This window comes from Giraffa tippelskirchi, chromosome 11 (genome assembly GCF_054371585.1).
Source record: "Giraffa tippelskirchi isolate mGirTip1 chromosome 11, T2T-mGirTip1v1.2.pri, whole genome shotgun sequence".
In the NCBI taxonomy this organism is placed as follows: domain Eukaryota; kingdom Metazoa; phylum Chordata; class Mammalia; order Artiodactyla; family Giraffidae; genus Giraffa; species Giraffa tippelskirchi.
Window position 1 is genome coordinate 26,217,427 of NC_137285.1, and position 10,364 is coordinate 26,227,790.

Sequence of the window (10,364 nt, forward strand, 5' to 3'; positions counted from 1 at the left end):
AGGCTACATGTAGTCCATGGGTCTGCAGAGTCGGACAAGACTGAACGGCTAAGCACAGCACAGCAAGCTCCCAGGGGCTTGTTAAATGTTAGATGAGAATTGGGGTCAGTGTTGGCCGACATCTGTAACTGAGCAGAAACCTCGGTCCTTGTTTGGAGAGCTAAGCTGGGAGGCATGTGGCATCCAGATGAGAGAGGCAGTAAGTCGATGGTGAGTGACCTCTGTGGGGGCCCAAATGATTCCATGTCTCAGGAATATTAGTGCAATGCCTCAGGTTCTAACTTATTCAGTAATCATTTACAGATTACTTAGTACCTACTGTATACCTGGTCAATACCATCTCAGTTCTGCCTCAAACCTCCATGAGACAAGTATTTTATATACCAGATAGGGTACTTTGGTTTATAAATGACAAAAAAACGCAACCTAAAATGTCTTCAACAAAAGTGTATTCCCACCCCCACCCTGGTACATGTGCTTTGAAAGGTTCATGGATTTACCAGCTTCAGGAACAGTTTGATCCAGCATCCAGTTGATGTCACTTGGCAATATCTCTCAGTTCTCTTTGGAAGCTGGGCTCCCTTCTCAGTCAGTCTCTCCCCTCAAGTGTGAAAGTCACTCCCAGAACCTCATTTTTCAGGGCTGACATCTAACAAGAAGTGTGAGTCTTTGAACCAGCATCCTCTACATAATCCTGTCGCCCCTTCTTGGGTCTTACTGGATTGTGTGCTCATCCCTGAACAGTAACCATGGCCCCAAGGAATGCAGAGCACTGACTCAGGCCTGAAAAACAAGGCTCACTTCTAAACCAAAGATGGAGTTGGCTTCACATTACAGGGGCTGCAAGTGGGAAAGGGGGACATTGAGAGACTTTCACAGGAAAAGCATGAAGAGCCGCTGAGTGACAAGACAGCAGATCTCCCCTGAAGTGGAGGAAAATATGCCACCTCAAAAGATGCCACCTGGTCGTAAGGACCATTCTGAGCTGAAGGCAGTCTTTGTTTCATTTGTGTTTTTTTTTGTTTTTGTTTGAGGGGGGCTTTCTTGGGGAGGGGGATTGTTTTCTGTTTTGTTTTGTTTTTACATCCTGAAGGTTGTCTTGAAGAAGCAGATACCAAAACAGCTTTCTGGCCTCCACCTGTTTCCTAAAAGCAGGACATACATTTATAATGTTGTCTTTTCCTCCCCTTTCTAACTAGAAAGAACCAGAGACAAACCTAGACTCCTACCACCTGGAGACATCCTGGTAGGAATCTGCCTGACAGAACTCACTGACTACTCTTTCTTTTCCATCAGTCCCCCCATGAGCTTGCCTTACAACTTACCAGCCTAGAAACTCAAAGTCTTGTCACCTCTCCAAAAGCGTCTCATTCCTTTAGTTAAGATGCTTTCTAAACCGAGGTACTAACAACTATTTTGAATTACTCATCACCGAGTATTCTGATGCCCTCGTTAATAAACTTCTGTTTGTTTCTCTCCTGTTAATCCGTCTAGTCAGTCTGATTTCCAGGGCTCTAGCCAAGGAAGCTAAGATGTGTAGAGGAAAAAAACATTTCTTTCTTCCTCCCATCCACCAGCACACTACTATTTATCACACCATTTTATAATTAGGAAAATTAAAGTTTGGGCAATGTGAGTGATCTCCCTGAGGTTACACAACAGATTGAGTGAAATTGCTGAGATTCTGTCCCCAGGCGTCTTAACTCTGTTATTTGACAGCTTCCTGAGCTTCAACTAGATGTTTATTTGTGGTCCAAGATTACACTGTGGCTCTCTCAGTATTCCCTATAGGTGGCAGAATAAAGTTTTAAATGGAGTAGGGTTCAGTAACAATTGAAAAATTCATCTAAAAAAGACCACTGTCTCAATAATTTGAAGTTTAATATTAAATTTAAAACCCATTTTCCAGCTGAATGCCTTCCTTTGCTGTTTTGTAATAATGGCCCTTTTATTTCCAAGGATTGCTGAGGCAGTGAGTTTCAAACACCACATGATGCCGGCAACCAGTTATATTTCCCCGGAGGAATCAGGACCACTGACTCTCCCAGGATGTGTCAGTCTCTTGCCTGAGAGACATCATCTATCTCAAGCACAAAGAGGTGAGCTCCTCTTCTGTGATTCGCTTTCTCATTTAGGATATTTGTCTGTTCACATGCTCATAAAGACTCCAATGGTGGTGGTGGCCTGATTTGGAACTCTGCTCTCCCAGGAGGCCCTTCCTTTTCTTGATCTGTAGCAGAAAAGCCCCTCCAATGGCAATGAGAACTGATATCAGAGTGTGTGTGTGTGTGTGTTTAGTCACTCAGTCACGTCCAACTCTTTGCAACCCCATGGACGGCAGCACGCCAGGCTTCCCTGTCCTTCACTCTCTCCAGGAGTTTGATCAAACTCACATCTACTGAGTCGGTGATGCCATCCAACCATCTCATCCTCTGTCACCCTCTTCTCCCCCGTCCTCAATCTTTCCCAGCTTCAGGGTCTTTTCCAGTGAGTTGGCTCTGCACATCACGTGCCCAAAGTATTGGAGATCTCAGGGTACTAACGGGTAAAAAGCATCCGAGGCCAAACTGAAGATTTCACACAGTTCTGTAGCAGCTAGAAATATGTCTATGAATAGAAATAATGTGCCTTAGGGGGAGGGAGATGTGCTTTGGCAGAGAGTGGGGATAAATTGGCCAGTTCTCAGTTGTCTTGAGTTACAGCCAATGGCAAGTGAAGGAACGCCTTCTGCCTAAGAGAAACACTCTGAGAGCTTAGAATAAGCCATTATGTTTGCTCCGATACATCTAAACTTCAATTGTTTCTACAATGAATTTCTTTTTAAATGGATGAAAATACTCAAGTCATTGTTAATGTGGATGTGAACCATCCACTCACTCTTTAAAAAGTTTTCTCCTACCCGATTTAATGAGCAATGTCCTCACAAAAATGGAGGTGGTTTTATATCTGCCATCATTACAGCCACCAGGACCATCCACATCCTTTGTTTGCAGGCAGCACAGACTGCCTCAGTTGATTTCAGTCGGTTATGGCAAGGCCTCCGTAAGTTCACATAAGGGGTTAATAGAGTGAAACACCCAAGTAAGGTGGTTTCTGGTTTCTCCCCAGAAACAGAAAGTACATGATGCACCCAGAACCCAGAGCTCAGGGCTCGATGGAGAAGAGAGTTCTTAAAGTAACAGAAAGCTCCTGCTTCTCTCTTTCCTCATTAAAATGGAAGATTCCAGACATTAACTCCAGAAATATACTCAGACCCACCAGCCTCAGTAGTGTATTTGACAAAAGGGGTGAAGCAACCAACACTGGCGAGCTACATCCAGATAATGAGCCATGAGTCTGGTCTTTCTTTCCCCCAAAGAATGCAGTTTGATCAGACAGAGAAGAAAAAGGTATGTCTTATTTTCCCCATTCTTCCTCATTTCAGACCATCCAATGAAGCTTCAATCAGCATGCCCAGGTTTTCAAATCAAAATGCATTTTGAATTTGTTTAAGAGAAGTGAAGCATATTCACTGATTCAGGTATGTTCCTTCTGGGCTGTTTCATCACCATCTTTGGAAAAACACGTGAGATGGGGTCCATGGATGGACTGTGACCTGTCCTGCAGGGAGATGAAATGCCGTGATTAGAACCGTACCCTTGCAGAGTAGATCCACTCCTAAAGCACTTATCTGATGGGTCTTGGTTCATTGGTGATTCACAGTGACTTTGCCCTCCAGCATTTCCAGGGAGTGGGGTCTTTAGTGTCTTGAGGATACATTTCCTGTGTCTGGAGAGTGATGCATTCTGGTGGGAAAGCGTGAGACCGGGCAGATCGCTTTCTCCTCCTGGTGGGTTCCTTGTGGTCCAGGCTGAAGTGCTGTGGAGCTGGTGAAACTCTTCAGGACCTGCTGGTGCCTGTGGTAAACAGAACTCAGCGGGCACTGCCAGTAACTTTTGCCAGGGAAATGCAAGATTGATGCTAAAAAAAAAAAAAAAAAAAAATCAATAAATTTTTTTCAAGAAAAGCTGAGGATCGTGAATTTTTCATTGATTTTTCAATAGGAAAATACATCTGCAAGGCAGCCCGTTGTGTAGTGCCTGCCACCAGGGCTGTGATCACGGGCAGGGGTTCTTGACTTATAAAGACATTTAACAAGTGTCCTTAATAACTCAGAGAAGTAGCATCCAGTGCTCTTCAGAGAAGCACATGCAAACGTGGGACAAAAGCATCTAGAGGGGTCGGAGGAGGGGCTCTGTCTCACGTGGTCCACAAAGGAGCCCGGGTCCTCCCTCTGCCCCCTCCATCCCCCATGCCCGCCCGTGATCACAGCCCTGGTGCCAGGCGCTACACAACGGGCTGCCTTGCAGATGTATTTTCCTATTGAAAAATCAATGGTGGGACGTTCTGAGAGAATAGCATTGAAACATGTATATTATCATATGTGAAACAGAACACCATTCCAGGTTCGATGCATGAGACAAATGCTCAGGGCTGGGGCAATGGGATGACCCAGAGGGATGGGATGGGGAAGGAGGTGGGAAGGGGGGGAAAAAAAAGAAAAATCAATGAAAAATGCAGGATTCTCAGCTTTTCTTGAAAAAAATTTATTGATTTTTGTTTTTTTAGCATCAGTCTTGCATTTCCCTGGCAAGAGCCACTAGCAGTGCCTGCTGCATTTAAATGCAGTCCTTGTTCCTAGAACCACATCCCTGCCCACTCAATTGGTCTATTACCTTCCTGGACTCCTTAGTCACTGGAACTCGAATCCTGCTTCTTGGTGGTAATCACCCCATTGCTTTCCAGTATGTCCTACCACCAACTCCCAGTGGCACTGGACCTTGAAAGATCCTTCCTTTGGCCCCACGCCTCTATGGAGCCACTGCCTCCTTCTTTCTTTCACAGCCTGTCTCGTTGGAAGTATTATTTCATATTCCACCTCCATTTCCACCTCTCCTATCTAGTGAATCCACTCCATTTGGTACTCTCCTTGCATTCAAGCCAGACCCTTCTTGTGAAGGTCCCTGGCACCCTGCGCCTCACTAACCCATCTTTCCCTGAGTGTCTTGTCCATCGGCACAGTCAACACTGGTGCTCACTTCCTTCTCTCAACACCCTTTTGTTACTGAAAGGGACATCCAGCTGCTCGCTGCTCGGAAGCCAACGCTTGAGAGGCAAGGTTGGTGGAAAGGAAAGTTATGTTTTATTTTGGAGGCCAGCAACTGAAGGAGAGGGTGGACTTTTGTCCAAGGGCTGACCCCTTCCTGACCCTGACAATCAGTGGCTAAGAGTTTTTAAAGGAGATTTTCAGGGGTGCACAGGTGAAGGGAGGGGGCTCCATGCAGAAACAGCATAGTCACCTCTGACAGTCATCTTGAAATTGGTCATCAGTGGTCTGATCAGCACCATCTTGATTGTTTTCAGTACTTAATCTTCAATTCCAAGGTTGGTTTGTGCCCATTTCTTTGAGGCCAGCTCTCAGAATTGTGGCAGCTTAGGTTGGTCTGATCATCATGCAGTTAAAGTCTTCCTCCTTCCTGATGGCGGTTCCAGTATTTACAAGAGAGCTCACAGGATAGGGGCTTCCCTGGTGGCTCAGGTGGCGAAGAATCTGCCTTCAATGAGGAGACCTGGGTTTGAGCCCTGGGCTGGGATGATTCGCTGAAGAAGGGAATGGCTACCCACTCCAGTATTCTTGCCTGGAAAATCCCATGGACAGAGGAGCCTGGTGGATTACAATCCATGGGGTCACTAACAATCAGACACAACTGAATGACTAACACTTTCACTTCACTTCACAGGATATGGCTCAAAATATTATCCATAGCCCTTCAGGAGAAACTTAACGTCCTTGACTTTGTTTAATGGTTAAACTATTATTTTTGGTCTAATTTGACTGTTTTTCTTTGCTTCTGCATTTTCTCACTTCTCTGATTAAACTTATTCTTTGGTTAAAGTTTTTCTAAGAAAAAGAGGCAGACAGAGGATATGGGTGGGACAGGGTGGGGAGGACCATAGAATCCCGCTCTGTTTCGCTTTCTGCATCCTTGACACATCACAACAGCCCGTGGCCTGGTTTCCTCCCACCTCGCTGGCCCTTCCTTCTCAGTCTCCTTTTCACACTCGGCTTCCCCTACCTGCATGTTAAATAGTCCAGAGATGCATCCTGGGTCTCTTCTCTCATCACTGTATTTCTCTATAGTTAATCCTAGCATTCTCCGGGGCTTCAAGACTGCTATGAGGACTTCCCTCGTGGCTCAGACGGTAAAGCGCCTGCCTACAATGCGGGAGACCCGGGTTCAATCCCTTGGTTGGGAAGATCTCCTGGAGAAGGAAATGGCAACCCACTCCAGTATCCTTGCCTGGAAAATCCCCTAGATGGAGGAGCCTGGTAGACTATAGTCCGTGGGGTCGCAAAGAGACAGACACAACTGAGTGACTTCACTTTCACTTTCACTTTCAAGACTGCCTATACATTAATGGATCCTGAAGTCACGTCTCTAGAATATCTCTACCTTTCAGTGCTAGACTCGTGAATCCAGTTGTTTCACTGATGTCTGCATCTGCGTGTCTCATGGGCAGTGCAGCATCCACAGGCCAAGGGTAATCTCCAGCCTCTTTCTCCAGACCTCACCCAGGGTTTCCACTTGGCTGAACTGAAGCACAATCCACTGATTTGCAAAGAAATAGTGGGAAACAATAGAATTGTAAAGACTAGAGATCTCTTCAAGAAAATTAGAGATACCAAGGGAACATTTCATCCAAAAATAGGCACAATAAAGGACAGAAACAGTATGGACATAACAGAAGCAGAAGATATTAAGAAGAGGCAGCAAAAATACACGGAAGAACTATACAAAGTCAAGACAACCCATTCCTTTTATTCACTTTCCCTTACTCTCCTCGTATCCAACTCACCACTAACATTTGATTTTATGTCCATCATTTCCCTGAAATCCCACTTTGCTCATCCCCACAGCATCATTTCTTGCCTGGTGCCCACACAGCCTCCTAACTGGACTCCTGACCTCTACAGCTACTCCCCTGCCCCTCTTCACTCCCTGGGGCAGATCGAGTGACTTTTTGAAGAAAGAAATCTGGTCATCTGCCTCCTCTGCTCCCCAACTCCAGTCACGTATGGGGTGAAGTCAAACCCATTCCTGTGGCTCCAAGCCCAGCATGGTTCCCTAAGCCTCCTCTTGCACCACTTTCCTCTTCTGTCTCTGCCTCAGCCACAGGGCCTTTGCACATGCTCTTCACTCAGCCCAAAGCACTCTCCCTCCTCTCCTTTATGGTCACTGCTGGTCACCACCACATCTCAGCTCTGTTGTCATTCCCAGAAGGGTGACCCTCCTGGAGCAGGTGGGCATCCCTGTGCTGTCCCCCATTCCTTGTTAACATGTACATGCCTCCTGTGGTCACTCAGTTCCTGTTTGTCTTCTCCGCTAAATTGTCAGCTCATGCTTTTTGTTCATCAGGCAATGCACAGCATATAGCATGCAATAGGAACTCAAAACATATCTATAAAATGAACTACAGGTAATAGTCCTTTGTACATGGAAATCAGAAGTTTGAAAAAGCTAACATTAGAAGTTCTAACAGTTAGAACTGGACATGGAACAAGAGACTGATTCCAAATCTGGAAAGGAGTACGTCAAGGCTGTATATTGTCACCTTGCTTTTTAAGTTATGTGCAGAATACATCATGTGAAATGCCAGGCTGCATGAAGCACAAGCTGGAATCAAGGTTGCTGGGAGAAATATCAATAACCTCAGATACACAGATGACACCACCCTTATGGCAGAAAACAAACAACTAAAGAGCCTCTTGATGATAGTGAAAGAAGAGAGTGAAAAAGTTGGCTTAAAACTCAACATTCAGAAAACTAAGATCATGGCATCCAGTCCCATCACTTCATGGCAAATAGATGAGGAAACAATGGAAACAGTGAATGACTTTATTTTCTTGGGCTCCAAAATCACTGCAGATGGTGACTGCAGCCATGAAATTAAAGGATGCTTGCTCCTTAGAAGAAAAGCTGTGACCAACCTAGACAGCATATTAAAAAGCAGAGACATTATTTGCCAACCGAGTTCCGTCTAGTCAAAGCTATGGTTTTTCCAGTAGTCATATATGAATGTGAGAGTTGGACTATAAAGAAAGCTGAGCACTGAAGAATTGATGCTTTTGAACTATGGTGTTGGAGAAGACTCTTGAGAGTCCCTTGGACTGCAAGGAGATCCAACCAGTCCATCCTAAAGGAAATCAGTCCTGAATACTCATTGGAAGGACTGATGCTGAAATGAAACTCCAATACTCTGGCCACCTGATGCAAAGATCTGACTCATTGGAAAAGATTCTGATGCTGGGAAAGATTGAAGGCAGGAGGAGAAGGGGACAACAGAGGATGAGATTGTTGGATGTCGTCACCAACCTGATGGACATGAGCTTGAGCAAGTTCTGAGAGCTGGTGATGGACAGGGAAGCCTGGCATGGTGCAGCCCATGGGATCACAAAGAGTCAAACACAACTGAGTGACTGAACTGAACTGAATGACACAGTGCGGCTGCAGTGGCTGCAGGAACCAAGTCCAGATGTGAGACACCAGAGCCCAGGGTGCTGCTCCACGTGGATACTCCTGCACCCCTTCCTTCACTGTTTCTCTGCAGGAGCGGCTGGACTTCAGCTGTATCAGCCTGCATGTTTCTGTTCATGCTCAGAAAGAAAATGCCATGTGTTGCTGAGTTTGTAATTTACTGAGCACAGACGTTCACTCATCAAACAGGCTGGTTCAGTCACTCATTTTAAAAGATTTGAAGATAAACCTTCTGCGAAGATCAGTCACTTGTGTTATCTATTATCATCTATTAAGAAGAATGTGTGTAACAAGATTAATACATAGTGGGCCCTCTACATCTGTGAGTTCTGCATCCACAGATTCAACTGACCTCAGATGGAAAATATCAGGGGAAAAGTTCCAGAAATTTCCAAAAAGCTGAACTTGGATTTGCTGCACAGGCAACTCTTTGTTGTTACTGTTCCGTCCCTCAGTTGTGTCTGACTCTGCGACCCCATGGACTGCAGCACGCCAGCCTTCCCTGTCCTTCACTGTCTCCCAGAGCTTGCTCAAACTTATGTCCATTGAGTCAGTGATGCCATCCAACCATCTCTATCACCCCCTTCTCCTCCTGCCTTCAATCTTTCCCAGCATCAGAGTCTTTTCCAATGAGTCGGCTCTGCGCATCAGGTGGCTAAAGGACTGGAGCTTCTGCTTCAGCATGAGTCCTTCCAATGAATATTCAGGGTTGATTTCCCTTAGGACTGACTGGTTTGATCTCCTTGCAGTCCAAGGGACTATAAAGAGTCTTCTCCAGCACCACCAGTTTGAAGGATCACATTCGTACATGACTACAGGAAAAACCATAGCTTTGGCAACTCTTTACCTAGCACTTAAATTGTATTTCCAACTGTGTACATAGCATATATCTCGTTTAAGGTTTTATAAACGATGTGATGTGATGGAAAGCATGGCAGGATGGAAGTAGGTTGTATGCAAATGCTATGCCAGTTTATATAATAAAAAACCTGAGCATCCATGGATTTTGGTGTCCTCGGGTGGTCCTGGAGCCAATCCCCTGTGGATATTGGGGAATGACTGCAATTCACAATAAAAGCATGGCAAATATACTTATTTTTTTGACACACCAAACCTTTTAGTTGTTACAAGTGCACATAAATTTTATGAAGTAGTAATCATTAATATAATGTACATAAACTTTTTATTCTCACAGTTAATTATAATTGTGAAAGGCAGGATGATCACTTGGAGAGTCACCAGACCACAACCCCTACAGAGTAAATTGTAACCTTAAAGTGTACCCGCCACCTTCTTATTTGTCTGATTTTTTTTTTAATATTTGTGCTGTAAACACAGGTCAGTCAGTGTGCTGAGTGTGATCTAGGCTTATGTCCATCTCACCTGCATCAAGTTCTCAGAGCCATTTGTGCATTCTCACAATGGAGGGTCTCCTTGACTCCATCAGTTGGTGGTTGATTTACTTCTGTGATTGTTTATTCCCACTGTTGAAAGACATGTGCATAATTCACCACGCCCTTGTCCATGGATCCAAATGGCCTAGCAGCCTGGGAAACCCTGCATGCCTTCATCTCCATGGAGACCAGTGTCTTCATGACACGCCCCGATGTCACAGCTGTCAGCTCGGGGGGCTAGAGGAGGATGGGGTGGGGCTGCAGCCACAGGAGGGCCCAAAACCCCACACCAAGTTCAGCCCTGGCAGGCCGGGGTCCTGAGCTGTCCCGGGGGCACTCCTGCCTAGTCTCCTGCCACTCCACCGACAGCCATGGTCACTCCTCACTCATCTCT

General features: G+C 45.4%; 1 long non-coding RNA gene across 1 annotated transcript; it reads right to left on the reverse strand.

Moving 5' to 3' along the window:
* Positions 1–1,866: 1,866 nt before the first annotated feature.
* On the reverse strand, positions 1,867–10,364 carry LOC145525593 (uncharacterized). The gene is made up of 2 exons (XR_014068312.1): positions 9,960–10,364; positions 1,867–3,960 (listed from the first exon to the last, which is right to left on the reverse strand). It is a non-coding gene; the product is annotated as an uncharacterized LOC145525593 (long non-coding RNA).